Raw genomic sequence first — 16,139 nt, forward strand, 5'->3', positions numbered from 1 at the left:
TGCCAATGTGAAAGTTGGTGAGTACCGTGATAACATGGCCAGTCAAATATCTGCACAGCCTTCTAAAGCATGTAGTAGCGCAAGAACTAACTTCTCCGTGGTCGAATAGCGTGTTTCCGGATCAGTGAGCACCCTACAGACATAATAAATCAGAGTTTGAACTCCATCTCTCTCCACTAGCAATATTGAACCAATTGCCTTGTCCGAAGAGGACAAGTACAAAATGAGCGATTCCTTCTCAAATGGTGTTGTTAAAGTAGGGAGCTTGATCAAGCATTCTTTCATCTACTGGAAGGCTGCTTCAGTTTTTGGTGTCCATCTGAATTCTTGTTTTTTCACGCAATTGCGCAACGACTGATGAAAGGATAAGATTTTGCCGCGTGATTTGATAAAAAACGATTAAGCGCGGCTAGGCGACTGGCTAATCTCAGCATTTTTTTGATTATGTGCGGCGACGGCATTCTCTCGATGGCTTGGACTTTTTCGGGGTTGACTTTAAAACCGTCGTTTGTAACCACAAAACCCAGAAACTTGCCTTCCTCCATTCCAAAAGAACATTTCGCTGGATTAAGATTTATGTTCACGCTTCGTAGAGAATTGAACGTCTTCTCTATGTCTTTCAACATCTGATCATCTTCAGGACTCTTGATCACAAGATCATCAATGTACACTTCGATATGCTTCCCAATGTCATCACCAAACGTTTTGTCCATTAATCGCTAGTAAGTTGCGCCAGCATTTTTGAGCCTGAAGGGCATCTTTGTGTAGCAAAAAATACCAATATCGGTGCGGAAAGCAGTTTTGTCTTCATCTTCCAACTTCATCTGGACTTGGTGATATCCTTTATAGCAATCTAGAAAACACTTCCACCTGAATGGCGCGAGAGAGTCTATTTTCTTATTGATCTCAGGCAATGAGTAACAATCTTTGGGGCATGCCTTATTGAGATCTGTGCAGTCAACACACATGCGCCATCCACCTGTAGACTTCTCGACCATTACAGGGTTCGCAACCCAACTTTGGAGCGCACCTATCGCAATATTCCTGCCTTGAGCAGCTCAAAACTTGTTCATTCATAGCCTTTGTCTTGTCTGACCCTAGGCTGCGCTTCCTCTAGACCTTACGCTCAACAGATGGATAAGTGTTCAAACAATGTTCAATGATGTCGCGCGGGACGCCCGTCATGTCAGGCGGTATCCAGGAAAATATATCCATGTTTCTGAACAGCAATTGTTTGAGGTGTGTCCTGATACTTGGTGAAATTGCATGGCCGATCATCACCGTTTGTTCTGGGTACTTGCGATTCAAGACCCATTTCTCTAGTTCAGTCGGTGAGACCTTACTTACTTTGACCGGGCGAGCATCCTCTGTCGCCATCACTTCTTTCTTTGAATAAATAATTGCCACCCCTGTTTCAGTTGGGAAGCCAATGGCTGAATGGGGCGTGGAGGTTACCATGTTCATCTCTCCCTGGGTTTCTATTCCGATCAGAATGTCGTGTCTCGACTTGACTAGCATCACCATGGAATTGACGTTCGTTGTTCTTGAACGCTTCCTGTCAGACAGCGTGATGGGGAAGCTAATCTGACCCAATGGAAAGACTGTTTCGTTGCAGAATCCGGATAGAGGACAGTCAACTGGCTCAAGATGCGCTTTGTCTTCAGGGTCAAACTGATTAAAACATTGCTCGTAGATTATGTTGGTCGTACTCCCTGGATCGATGAAGACATACTCCGTTTCATAGTGGCCTATAATGCCAGTAATGATGATGGGGCGCGTGGCGCGTGGTCCCCCGCGCACTACTAGAAAAATGACTTGCTGTTCTTGCCAAGCCGGTTCGAATGGGCGCTTGCCCTTGCTCCTCGCGTTGTGTCTTGGTCCATTGACCATGTGAGTTTCCAGACGCCTGACTTTCTTCTGGCCTCCATCATCGTTCCTTTGGATTTGGTGTGTTTCCTTGCGCACGTTCTTTACAAGGTGGCTCAACTTACCGCTCTTCAAGGCCTTCTCTATCTCTTGCCTTAAACTGATACAGTCATCGGTTAAATGGCCTGTATCTTTGTGAAAGTCACTAAAAAGATTGGGGTCTTGCCCTTTCTTGTTTCTCATTGGTTTTAGCGCCTTAAAATCATGGTTCTCCGTCATAAGCACCTCCTTAGGTGTTTTAATGAGTGGAGTCCAATGTTTCTCTTGGTTTTCATTCTTGACGGCCTTGCGATAGCCAATTCGATCAATTGTATCTCGCACATCCTCTTTAAAGCGAGGCCTCTCTTCATAACTGTTGGACTGGCCTGCCTTCCAGCAAGGGTTTCTGTTTTTGTTGTGCATGCCATTGTCGCGTGAGTTGCCTCTTGAAAAACGATCTTCAGAATAAGAATTCTTGCCACCTGCCAACGATTCTTCTGTCTGCGCAACAATCTTTGCTGCTGCCATGAGTTTGTCCCATTCTTTAGGCATGTCGTCTGTGCCTGTGATAGTCCTGATCAGACTGTCACAACGAATGGCCTTTTTGAAGTGGGCGCGCATCAAATCTTCACTAACGCCTCCAACTTCCAGACACTCTTTGTTGAAACGAGTGATAAAATCTTCTAACACCTCATTCTCCCTGCGCCAGATGTCTGTTACTTCGGACGTATCGCGCTGATAACGTCTTTGCTTGCTGAAATGGGTTACAAATTTATCTCTGAAATCGATCCACGATTTGATTCTCACAGATGGTAGGCTGTCGAACCACGCGCGAGCAGCCCCTGTGAAAGTTTGGACGAAAAGATGGCACCACATTGGCATGGTCCATTATCCTAAAACACCAACACTTGTGAATAGTCGCACATGATCATCAGGGTCAATAAGACCGTTGAACTTTCCCACGGTTTGTGGCAGCTTTGCTTTTTCTAGCGGGGCTAGAGCGATGCTCCGGATAAACTTCGAGTGTTCGGAAGCTTCTGCTGGTCTGTAAACCAGACTAAAATCGTGCTCTGCTGCTTCATTGTATACGGCGCGCGTCCTTGGTCTGTAAGACTCATGATTTCTTTGCAAGCAGCTGAAAACTGAAGAACCTTCGTCTTCTTGCCAAGTAGGATCATCCTCATCTGTGTTATCCCATTCATTGTTTATGTTGCGGCCCCAGCCGGCTGTGCAACAGACTCCTGTGTTGCGCGTTAGACGGATGATCATAGTAACTGCCTGTCTCCTCATACGTGTCGCGCGTCTCATGCACATGGTCTTCTTTGAGGAGGAGGTCTGCTAAACTGCCCTTGTACGTTTTGCTGAGGAGGCGTTTGACGCGCCCCCTGTGTTGGCCCAGGGGGTGTCACCAGAGATGGTTCCACTTGCAATATTGCTTGCTGTGCACTTAACGACTGGTAAGCAGCGTTTATAGTAGCAATCTATTTAGCATACCAGGAGGCTAAGGTTTCGCCTTCTGGTAAACCTAATAACGTTGAAATATTTGGAGGAGCTGAGTTTGACAGACTAGCGGTATTACTCATTGGGGTAGCCATTTGAGTGATGCGAGTGATACTCGCGCGGGGTCCCCCAGTGTTTGTTGTTTCGCCCTCGGCTAACTCGTTAGTGGAATGGAGTTGGACGTGCGAGTTGTCTTCCCTCGTTCCCACTTGAGAGTGTGTACCGAAACCGAAAACCGAAATCCGGTATTCCCTGACCAGCCATGATCGAGAGAACAGAAAAAAAGCTCAGAAAAAAGAAGATGAGATGATTGTAAAAATCGGCGGGCGCCAATGAAGAAACACGTAACTAATTTTAGGTTTATTAGTTTGGTTTATGTTTCAACCATAAGGGTTAATCTTCTTAATCCTTCCTGAGCTCAGCTGTGATCATTCCTGCAAAACAATCAACACCCCGTTAAGCTCGTTAAGAGGGGAATATGGGGGTTTCCCTCTTAACCACTCTCCGGCGTGAGAATAAGTACTTGTTTTGAGGAAATAAGTGTGTGTTAAGAGTGAGAAAGTAGAGAGCAGAATGGTTTAACCTGTGTATGAAGGACCCTATTTATAGCCGGGGTAGTGTAGAAGGAGATGGTTGATGGGCCTTGGGCCTGAAGACGACAACAAGGAATATCCGCCTTGTCTCTTCGGTGACAACTGTTAGTGTCTTCTAGAAGATCTTCGGTGTTGGCGCACCTTGATTGGAGCCACGTGTCCGGGTTGTCGTCCTTGTTGTCTCTCTGACATCAGCAGGTGAGTGGAGATCATGGGGCAGTTGTCGCCGCCCCCTGATTGGTGCCACGTAGGCGTCCTTGTGTACTTTTTGTCTCCTACATGATTGCTAATCGTGAGCACGATAGAATACAGCCTGTTGGACGCTTATTGGCTTATTCCTCTGCCACTTGTACCTTTCGTGCCTCCTGGAATGAACCTACGATGCTACCCTCGTGCGGTCTTTGGCATGTGTTCTGTTAGCCTGCGCGAGGTTTAGGCATTGAGGGCTCTCATTCAGGATGCTAAGTGTGGAATCTGAGCTTTATTCTTGCTTGGGCCCCGCGCACGGCTTAGGCTTTGTCTAAGTAGTCCGCACGGGGTCTGCAGATTAGCCAAATTAATGTATAAGGAGTATGATTCTGCGCGCGACTTGATTGGTCTGCGCGGTTTTTTAGGACCATACCCCTTCAAAGAAGTATGTGAACTTGAAGTCTGTCTTTTTGATCCTCATTTTTTATGTCTAAAACTCTGTGACGAACGGATGATGTTTAAATTTTCATATATGATTTTGTAAACTTTGTTCACTATAGAGTTCATTTTAGATTTTATTAGTTCAATGGTATTGTGCTAATCATTGATTAACACCACAATTATCGTGTATGATTCAGTTTTTATATATGAGTTCATTTTTTAGGGGTCCATTATTTTACTCATCCGGAACGTCGAATTCTTAAGGATTCTCATAGAGAACCCTAATTTTAAGCTAAAAATTCATAATAATAAATTAATATACAAAGTTTATAGAAAATCAAGAAATTTTACTAGTATACATGAAATCAATAAACTACTAATATAATTAATGAAATCAAGAAATTTTACTAATATACATGAAATCAATAAACTACTGACATAATAATAATAATAATAATAATAATAATAATAATAATAATAATAATAATAATAATAATAACCACCTATAGCAATCGAAATAGTGAAAAACTAATACCAATACAAGTAGCGATATTGTTCAGGTTGTACCTTATGATATTATACTTTATTGTAGATACAACTCCGTTTACATTGAACGAATACATGTGCGGTACCAAAAGTTGTTTTAAAGGTGTCAGTTCGGTTTGCCACGATAAAGAACAAAAACAATCAATTTTATTTAACTCGCTCTATTTTGAAAAAAAAAAAAAAAAAAAAAAACCTCTCATTGAAAAGTAGATAAAAAATAAGCAAATCGCAATGGTATATTCAAGATTTTATAAAGTATTACATCATTTGATTAGAATAACGAAATTGGTTAATGGTGTCACTTTATAAATAATAAAAATGTTATGTAGCATCGATAACATGCTCGTTTGTGATTCGGTTACTTGTATGCTACTGCTCACAACTCAGATCAGGAAAAAAAAATGTATATTGACACGTAGACAAAAATAAACACGTCACAATGTAATAAACGAAAAAGGTAAACAACGTCATTTTATAGAAAACAAAATACATGGTATCTTATAACATGTACGTTTATGTTTCTATTACTTATAAACTAATTCTGACAATATGGTTTAAAATATATATACTAAGACTTAGATGAAAAAAAAACACGTTGCAACGATATTCTCATAATTCCATAAAATATCATATCTTAAAGTGGAAGAATCAGCTTATGAAAATTTGATTGGCCTTTCAAAAAAAATCATCAATTTAGTTATGTTAATAAAATAAGGAAAAAATCAGCTTATGAAAATAGATATACGTGTGCTGTGCTGTTGTGGAACTGAAAAATGGCCAACTATTATTGTCAATTTGAATAGCATAAAATTTAACTATTTATCACTCCACGGGATTCAATATCTACAAAACCCGCAAGCGGCAATAGTAATTGCCTTCTATCGGGTAAAATCGGCGGCAGGAAAATAGTGTCAGGCAGCTGCCTGGCATTACCCTATTGGTCCAACAAATTTACGATTTTATCTCCCTTTAAATTTACGATTTTGCCATCAGTTCAAAATTATGTTTTTGCCCCACTTTAAAATAACGATTTTGCCATCAGTTTAAAATTACGCTTTTACCTCTGGTTTAAAACAAAATTACGCTTTTGCCCTCAGTGAAATATTACACTTTTGCCCTCGGTTTAAAATGACGATTTCGCCCCGTTTAAATTTACAATTTCGCAATTAGTTTTGTTTTCTTCCTCTCAGGTAAGTTACAATTTTGCCCTCAATTTAAATTTACATTTTTGTCATCGGTTATTATGTTTTTGCCCACACTTAAAAATAAATTTACGTTTTTACTTCCAGCTAAAAAATTCAATTTTTCCCCCGTTGAAAAATTACAACTTTGCCCCGTTTCATTTTACAGTTTTGCCATTAGTTTTTCCCTTATAATTACGATTTTGCCATCAGTTCAAAGTTATGTTTTTACCCCCACTTAAAAGTAAATTAACGCTTTTGCTCTCAGCTAAAAATTCCAATTTTGCCCTCGGTTCAAAATTACGATTTTGCCCCGTATAAATTTATAGTTTTGCCATTAGTTTTTTTCTCACAGCTAAGTTACGATTTTGCCCTCAACTTATATTTACATTTTCTCCGTCTTTTTTGTTTGTTTTCCTGGTAAAACTACAATTTTGCTCCCAATGTAAAATTACAGTCATGCCGGCAGATTCCTGGCACTCCCCCATTGGTCCATTAAATTTACTATTTTATCCCTGAATTAATATTATGATTTCGCCCTCAGTTAAAAGTTACGTTTTCTCAATCGTTTTAGTTTTTTTAGCAAAAGTAGAAAACATTTTTTTAATTGGTTGACTTAATTTAATTTTTTTCCGTGTCAAGGGGCCGCCTAACACTCGTTCATTAGTCCTGAAAAATTACAGTTTTGCCCTGATCCGAAAAATATCGTTTTAGTTTTTTTTTCTAGCAAAATTATAATAGTATTTTTTTTAATTGATTGAGAATTATTCGGCTATCGCCCCGCAACGCGGGCGGGGCATCAAGTAGTAATATACATTAACAAAGTGAGGGAGTAAAGTTATTTATATGTGTGTGTTCAAAGTGATACAAAATGTCTAAATTAGGGGTTATTGTTTTTTCTTTTTTCTTTTTTGCAAAAAATAGACATTGTTATTTCATCCGGATATTAAAAATATTTTTTTGTCAAACTCGGCCCAAGTTGGCCAATTAGATTCGATTCTGGCAAAGGTTAAACGCGTTTGATCAATTCCTAGTAATTAGATAGAGTTGAAGAAAGTTGCTTCGACAAGCTACCTTGTACCGATTATTTAGCGAGTACTTGCCCTTCTAGACCTTGTTTTACAATATTGATCTAATACTAATAAATGAAACTATTTAATGACACACGGCATTCTTTCCAATTTAGTAAATAATAATAATAATAATAATAATAATAATAATAATAATTAATATAAGAATCATTATCTAACTTAATAAATAATTCTAAATAAACCTCTTTTTCCTAAAAAGAAATTGATGTATCATGATGCTTAGGTTAATAAATGCACAGAAAAGAACACAATTTACTAAACATAAATGAGCATAAACTAATTTTTTATATAAATTAGTGATTAATAGTGAAAATTTCTATTGGAAACCCAATTTTATTACTATAAAGCCCAATTAAAAATAGTTATATTTATTATATAAGTAGTTAAGAAGTTTCTTTTATGTTTGATATTTATATAAATATAATTGCTTATGTATTTAAATGGAAATGATCATTAAATAACAAAATGAGCAAATGTAAATAAACGAACATAAATGAACACGAATAATGAACATAAACAGATGTTCACGAACACAAATGAACGAACAAAACATGTGTTCATGTTCGTTCGTTTAATTAAACGAACAACATAAAAATGTGTTCGTCTTCATTTGTTTATTAAATAAACGAACTTCCCGTCGAACAAGTTCACGAACAATTCATGAACGTTCGGTTCATTTACAGGCCTATCAAGAATCATTGTGGAGCTTTTGATTATGTCTCGTAATTTTATTTTAGAGTTAACTGTCATTTTCGTCCCCCGTAGTTTGTCTAATAATGTCAGTTCAGGCCAAATTTAAAATTTGTGTCATTTTCGTCCCTGAGGTTCCATCCAATAAACTAAGGTTAAATCGAATAATTGGACAAACCATAGAGACGAAAATGGCAGTCAACTCATGTTGTTTTGGACGAAACTGACATGTTTCAAGAATGTCAGAGACAAAAATAGTAAAAATTTGAAATTTGGTCTGAATTGGCATAATTAGACAAATTACAGGGACGAAAATGGCAATTAATGTTAGTGCATTATTTTGTGTCTGTAACTTGTTCTATTTAACGATGTATTTTGTACGGTCTTTTATTATCGAGTCTGTATTCGCCGTCGACCTAAGTTGGATATCCTCCTATCCTACTTGTGTCTGACAAGTTTGTCTCATGTGTTATGTAATGTTAAATGAACAATGCATGTTGCATATTGGTAGTTATGTTATGTTTGTGTGTTTATGTGTTTGCTGCAAACTGTTTGACAGTTTGCAGCACACAACTTTTGCAGCCATCGACAAAACTCCATGTTTCGTCGAGCACATACATGACGAAACTCACTTTGGCCACAACTCCTAGTTTCGCCATGAACAGTGATGAAACACCTAGTGTTTCGTCAACTATGATGTTTCGACAAAGCCCATTTAAGTTTCGTCGACTTATGGGTTGGGCTGCCTATATAAACACAACATGGTTTCACACAAAAACCATGAGAGCATACCAACTGTGAAAGTTTACTGTCAAACATTGTGTGTATTTGTTTGAACCTTGTTCTCATCTAATCAATTGACTATGATTCATTGGTTACCTTGTGTTGTTACTATCTGTGTTTGGTTTGGAATCGTCACGAGGATTCCGCACTCGTGACCGTGTTTGTGATAAACAAGGGTTTGGTTTCGTTAATCGATCCTCCGAAAATCGGGACCTACAAGTGGTATCAGAGCATTGGCTCTTATCCTTGTTTAAAACCAAACATAGTTGGGATTTTATCAAGTGTCGAAACTGTTGTTGTTGATTTTCTGAAAACTGTTCTCCTTGAAGTTCATATTTCTTTGGAAAAGAACTCTTAAAATCTGCTAGATCTTGTCTGTTTGCCAAAGTTTTGTTAAAAACCTTTGTTACATTACTTGTTCACAAGATAAAAACCGGGTTTTCAGTGAAAGTTTGTGCAAATTTGTGGTTCGAAAATTTCTCCGGTAAAATTTTGGTCGGAGAGTTCAAGTGTTCTTCAGTATTGTTCATATCTTCAAAGTGTTCTTGGAATATTTCTTGGATTTAAAATTAAAAGATAAATTGAAAATGAATTAAAATATTGGTAAACATACTTGGGTTGGTAAGTTGAGCATGTTGTAAGTTGAAATCGTGTGCTCTCTGTCAGGCAAAAGATAAGATTTGCCTTTGAAAAATCTTACCAACTTTCACCAACTCACTGTGACCTTATCCCGACGAAACACATAAGGGACAAAACCCCCTGAGTTTCGCCAAAAAGAACTTCGGCGAAACCCCCAGTGTTTCGTCAAAGGTACTTCGACGAAACTTCTTGTGACAAAACCCCTTTTTACATTGGAACAACATTCGTCGAAAGACTGTCGACGAAACTCCTCTGGTCAAAGGTCAACTCTGACTTTGTTTGACCAAGGATGTTTCGCCATGAAGAAGAGAGTTTCGTCGCAAGTGTTGGAGTTTTGTCATCCAACATTTAGAATTTTTTCATGTTTGGTACCCTTTCACAGAAGATGTGTATTTGCTTGTGTAACACCTCGAAATTTTTGCGTCCAATAATGTATTGACACGTGTCACAGGTTTACACGTGGTAATAAATACTAAAGAAGGACTAAAGTTGACACGCATTGAAAGTATGTGAATCCGAGGGTTCAAAATGTCAACGAGGGATAAATATACTGTACAGTAACCCTAAATGATGCTCGTACCTTCAAACGAATAAATCATGGATCGTACGGAACGAAATGTGGAAAAAAGTGAGAGATTACAAACTACAGGGGTTAAATGTGCCAACATGTTTAAGTTATACCTCTGAGTGACCCTTTAACAAAACCCGAGACTTTGTAACAGTAAATTACGCTCACTAGAATATACGGTATAAATTTCGCAAGGTTCTGTTTTAAAACGAGAAAGTTATGATCAAATTCGTATGCGAGGGGTTAAAAGCGTCAACATTGAAAGTTAGGACTTTTCGAGTAATAATAAATTAACCAAGGATTTAACGGCGAGGGTAAAAGTCACGAGGCCCTTATACGCAAATTAACGGGGCCCAAAACGCAAAGTTACCCCTTCGAATCGCCAAAGGCCAGCAGTAATAATTGAAAAGATTTGAAAAATCTTACTTTTTGGTCTCAGGCGGGCCGCATAAAAGTATCAAGGGACTTTACGCGGGCCGCATTGACAGTAGAAGATATGGGTTGTCAGAAGGATTCTGGCGGGCCGCGTAAAGGTTGAGTGATCCTTTACGCGGGCCGCGTCAATGCCCCAGATGCAGAAAAGTCGGACAGAAGCACTGTTGAGTGTTTTAACCAACTTATTGAGCAATAATGAGAGCATGGGCGCCCCCTAAACGTCCCCTAGCACTCAAGGACAGTTGTTGATCATCCAAGAACACTTGTAGGCCTTGTTGTGATGATCTTATGCATCCTAAACTACTATAAAAGGCCATGATATGCATCAATGTTCTTCACACCTCAAACTGCTTTCTTGATCACTTCTGGAGCTCAAGAACTCTCACTACTCATCCCTGGTCGTGCATAGGACTCTTGTAAGTGTGCTCCACCCTTCTTGGTTTAGTTTTTGCTTAGTTTTAGCTTAAAAGTCAATCCGTCGTAATTAACGATTGACTTAATGGTTGATCACAAATGGTCCAGTGATTAGCCGAATTAAAGGTAGTTATATGTTGGTAATCATGTGGGCTTTAAACCCCTAAAAGGGCACCCTCTGATTCCAACTCTAACTAGTCCAAATGCCGAGTCAAACTTGCTTAGAAAAAGTCAACAGAATGCTAACTTTCGATTTTATGCATAATCAGTAATGTAGATGGCGTGTAACCTGTTTTGACACTCATAAAACATGATAATAAGTATTATAATTGGTCTAAGCTTGTTTGATCCGACCATTTACTGTTTGACCCGGTTCGGAACCGAAAGTCGCAAAACTTTGACTTTTGCTTTGACTTCAGTTCTGACCCGTTATGATATGATTTAGATATGCCTTAGGACTCTCTTAGAACCAGGTTACATGATGGTATAACCCTCTGTGACCAGTTCGTTGTTTGTCCAAGTCTTTTGCACATTTCCGTTAAATGCTTAAAAGTTGACCATAACGCCCTTTTTACTTTAAAACGAGAATTTTGGACATGTAAAAGGACAATAACCTTAGTTACTGATTTCTAAGCATGTCCCTAAAATTTCACGTCAATCCGAGGTCTAGAATAGGAGTTATGCTAAATAGCGCAACTACGGAAACTTTGGTAATTAAACGGCGCAATTAGCATAAAGCCTATCTAAACCCAAATTTTGACACCAAACCTTTTACACACTAATGTAAAATAATATTTTGGGATTTTTAAATATTTTTAATTATTTTTAACCTGCTCATAACCTACGGTTATGGCATTGATTCGGTAAATACCGAATATGCCCTTTTCGAACATAAAATGAGTTCTACAAGGTATTTTGACCCGAATCCAGTGACTACTGATTTCAAATAATAAATAGAGTATTTTGGACTTTATAAAATGTTCGGAAAACTCAGATTTCCTGTAGAACTCGGAAACCTCTTTTATAATCTTTAAATAGACCGAAATACCCCTACGGGGCGTATATTGGGATTAAACTCATTATGGGCATAATGGAAGGTATCCTACTGATACCACAACCTCTTTAAAGCATGTTAACTTAGAAAACCTGTGTAGGACTCTTACGGTTACCCGTTACGCCTTTTGCGCGTACGGTTCGGTTTATGTAACTAGTTTACATAAACTAGCCGAAACGGGTCAAACCTTATTGTTTTTACTTAAAAATCCAGAGTGTGGTTATTATACCCATATAAAACAAGTCTTCAAACTTGTTGGGTCCAAACCACATTCCATTCCCGGTTTTCGCCTTTCACGCGATTAAACCGTAATTATCCTTCGAAACTGACCGGTCTAAGCTAAGGCTAAATTAAAGACCTGTTAGGATTCTAATAGGTTGTTATAAACCTTTGTTCCAGAATAGGAGACCAGTAAAAGATACTTGCATTTGTTTATTGAGGTTATTACTTGTTCAGGTAAATACTTTTAACTTATTTTCCGTTATACGGGCTTGGGTTACGGTATATAAAAATACCGCTTGGTCGGGCAATTGACCCCAACTCATTAGTAGTTGGGTATTATCAATGTGACCCGTTTAAAAATTTTTTTTTGTTGGCTTTACGCCTTTGGGAGCTTAATGACCATGTCCCGGATATCCTTGGCATCATTTTACGAAATGGCCACGACCTCGACACGCGGGTGTAGGCGTACACCCGACAATGTGTCTATATTTATAAAGGTATAACCGTTGGTTTTCCCGCCACGGCTTTATGCTTTGTGGCATGTCTATTAACCTTAAACCCGGCACGACCCGGGCGACTGAACGCATAGTGAACATGTAATTCTTTTACAAGATTCAATCGATTAATTATCCCAAGTTATAAAGAGTTTGTGCCTTGTGCATTCAAATCAATTTTATTAAACCTTTTACAAAAGTGTCGGTTGAATGTATCTACCAGTGTAAACTGACGTATTTTCCCCAAAAAGATTAAATGCAGGTACTCCTTAGCATCGTTAGAGTCTCGCAAGCTTGGGATGCCATTATCTGTTGAACAATATTTCTATTTTTATTTTGATCCCCTGTGGATTTATTTCGACTACTTGTGATAATTGGATATTACATTCGATGGTTGAAATATATCTATCTTTATGCTTCCGCTGTGCATTTAATTATTTGTGTGGTTTGACTATATTGTTGCCAACTACGTCACAGTAATCCCCCACCGGGCCCACCGGTGAAACACGTGGAAATCGGGGTGTGACAGCTTGTAAACTGTCCACTTCATACATGAACTTGTATAGACATATGTCTAATGCACATTCTATGATATTGTGATTTATTGTGGATGTTTATAAATACAGATAGCACCAAAAGAGAAGAAGCGCAAACCCGCGACTAAGAAAGAAAACAAACCGGAAGAACTTGTGATGTCCGAGAAGTGTCACAATATGACTGCCTACCTTGATCCGGAAGGAAAGATCACTGAACTAAAGGAAATCACACAGTGGATAAGGGAGTCGCGAATATCCAAAGCTGTCACTTTTTCAACTCCAGTTTACAAATCGCTCGTCAAAGCATTCTGGAATTCTGCAAGCGTTGTCCAAGTTGATGGAACTGAAGTTATTCAAGGGCAAGTGAATGATGTGAACGTGAATGTCTCACCGGAAATCTTGAACACTGTTCTAGAACTGCAATACGATCAGAACGCACCGTCCTCTATTCCAATCATGTATACTCGTGGTTGTCTACTTAGGATGAAGTGTATTGGTGACATCTTCAGTACTCAAATCAACAAGGGAGATTTGCCGATGCGTTACAAGTTTCTCTTGCACGTACTTATTCAATGTATCAGCAACAGACGTGCAGGATATGACATGGCAAACAATGATCTTGTTGGTTTCATGGTGGCATTGGTGCTGAACAAACCATTTAGCATCTCAAAGTATATCTTTGCCAACATGAAGGAGAACATGACGAGAACTGGTAGTCGAACATCTAGGAATAAATTCTGGATGTATCCTCGTTTTCTACAGATGATCATGAATGTTCAGCATCCCGGTCTTCCAAAAGCCGACGATGACATCCTGAAGATAGAATCTATGATCGAGCAGTCTTTGAGGATATTCAAGGGGATTGCAATAAAGAGATACAAAGAAAGCAAGCCGCCTAGGAGGTTAATCGGTGCTCTTGATAAATCAGACTACATCACTCCAGCAGATGACAAATGGCGTCACAATGACAGCCAATCTGATGATGAAGAGCCGGAGTTAAAGAAAAGGATGGTAGAAAAGTTTGGTCGAATGGATTCTGATTCGTCTGACAGTGATAGTGATGGTGATGACGAAGGTGGTGATGGTGGTGATACAGGTGCTGGTGCCGTTGGTGTATCTGGTGCTGCTGGTGCATCGTCTGCTGGTGCAGCTGGTGGTACATCAGCTGGTAATGACCAGAAGGATACTGAATCTGATGACAATCCACCCGAGCCTGGGTACGAAGTTTACTTTGATGAACACGGTGTGAAAAGGATCAGGAGGATTAGAAAAGAAGATGACCCTGAATACGTTCCTTCAGATAACGAAGCGGAACGTTTAAAGAAAAAGGAAACGGTTGTCAAACGAAAGAAGAAAGCAAGAAAGAACATTGGTTCTTCGTTTATGCAACAATCCGTTCCTCAACAAGACCCTTCTCAACAAGCGGAAATGGATCCAAACCTTGGATTCATGGCTACTGAAGCTTCTGAAATGGTGGTCTCCTCCTAGATCTACAGAACCAACTCCTGTAGTGAGTTCAACTCCTGAAACTCCTACAGTGACTCCTCAAGCTCCAGCTCGCTCTATTGCATCGATGATTCGTGCAACAACGTTGCAGCCGAACGCAGAGCGCAGACAGACTATATTCTCTCATATTCTCTCAGGTGCAGCAGGAAGAAAAGGTAAATTTCCTATTCTCTCAACTACAAGCTGCTGCAGGTCAAATCAATAGGCAAACAGAAGTGATCAATGTTACAAGAGCCGACTCGATCAAACAACAGTTGGAAATTAATACGTTGAACTCCACTGTTGGTCGTCAGCAAGCAGAAATCACTCGCCAACAAGCTGAGATAGAGCAACTGAAGGCAGAAAATGCTAGCTTGAAAGCTGCAGACGAAGTGAGAGAGCGACAGTTGCAACAGATGCATGCGACGGATAATACTCGTGGTATAGAGATGAACCGCATGAAAAAAAGCAGCTCTAAACTTCAGAAGTTGGCAGAGGCTCTCAAAGAAAGGCATGACTTTATGAAAGAGTGGTATGATTCTCGAATACCACGATAGTTGATGGGGTCAAGAAAATAACTAAAGGCTATGAGTTTCTTAGAAAGCGGGTCAATATTCTATGGGGCGATCGATGTAAACAACAGGAAGTATTATAGAAAAAGGATCATGATTCAGAGGATCCAGGGAACCCCGACCCTTCTGCCACATCAGAGCAACCGCCAGCAACTACCTCTACTCAAATGATTGTCTTCAAACCTTCGCGGCTTGAATCTGCTCAAGGAACCTCCAGTGGAACCGTTGAAGAGATACAACAGGTACAACAGCTTGAAAGCAGTTCCTTCATTGAAAGCTTTATGCCTGGTACATCTTCTGTTCCTAGCACTACTGATCTTGCTTTGCAGGTTGTGCATCCTGTCCTTGGTGAAATTCTTGAAGAGGGAGAGATTGTTGTGGATCTTTCTCACGAACAGCTGCTTGCCTTAAATGAAAGGAAAACAATTGAAGATTCTGTGGTTGATCAAATGCCGGTTGAACCAGAGACTGCAGATGTAAAACATTGAAGAGATTGTGTTTGAAGGCAAAACCAGCAAATCAACTTATGTTCGTGCTGACGGAATGGAGTTTGATTCATTTGATGAAGAATGGATAAAAGAGAATCAAGAAGACATTGATGAGCAATTAAAGAATCGCACGTCTTCAGATAATCCGACTGATTCATTCCAAGAATGGAGAAAACGTTTCTTGTCAAAGGTCGAAAAGCCTACACCGCCGGAAGCACAAGTTGATTTTCTACAGTTTGAAAAGGTCAAGCCTCATGGAAGAATTTTGAGCTAGATGTTCGTGAAAGAAATCCACTGCGTTGCCATCAAGCGT

The sequence above is a fragment of the Helianthus annuus genome, chromosome 15 (genome assembly GCF_002127325.2).
Source record: "Helianthus annuus cultivar XRQ/B chromosome 15, HanXRQr2.0-SUNRISE, whole genome shotgun sequence".
NCBI lineage: Eukaryota > Viridiplantae > Streptophyta > Magnoliopsida > Asterales > Asteraceae > Helianthus > Helianthus annuus.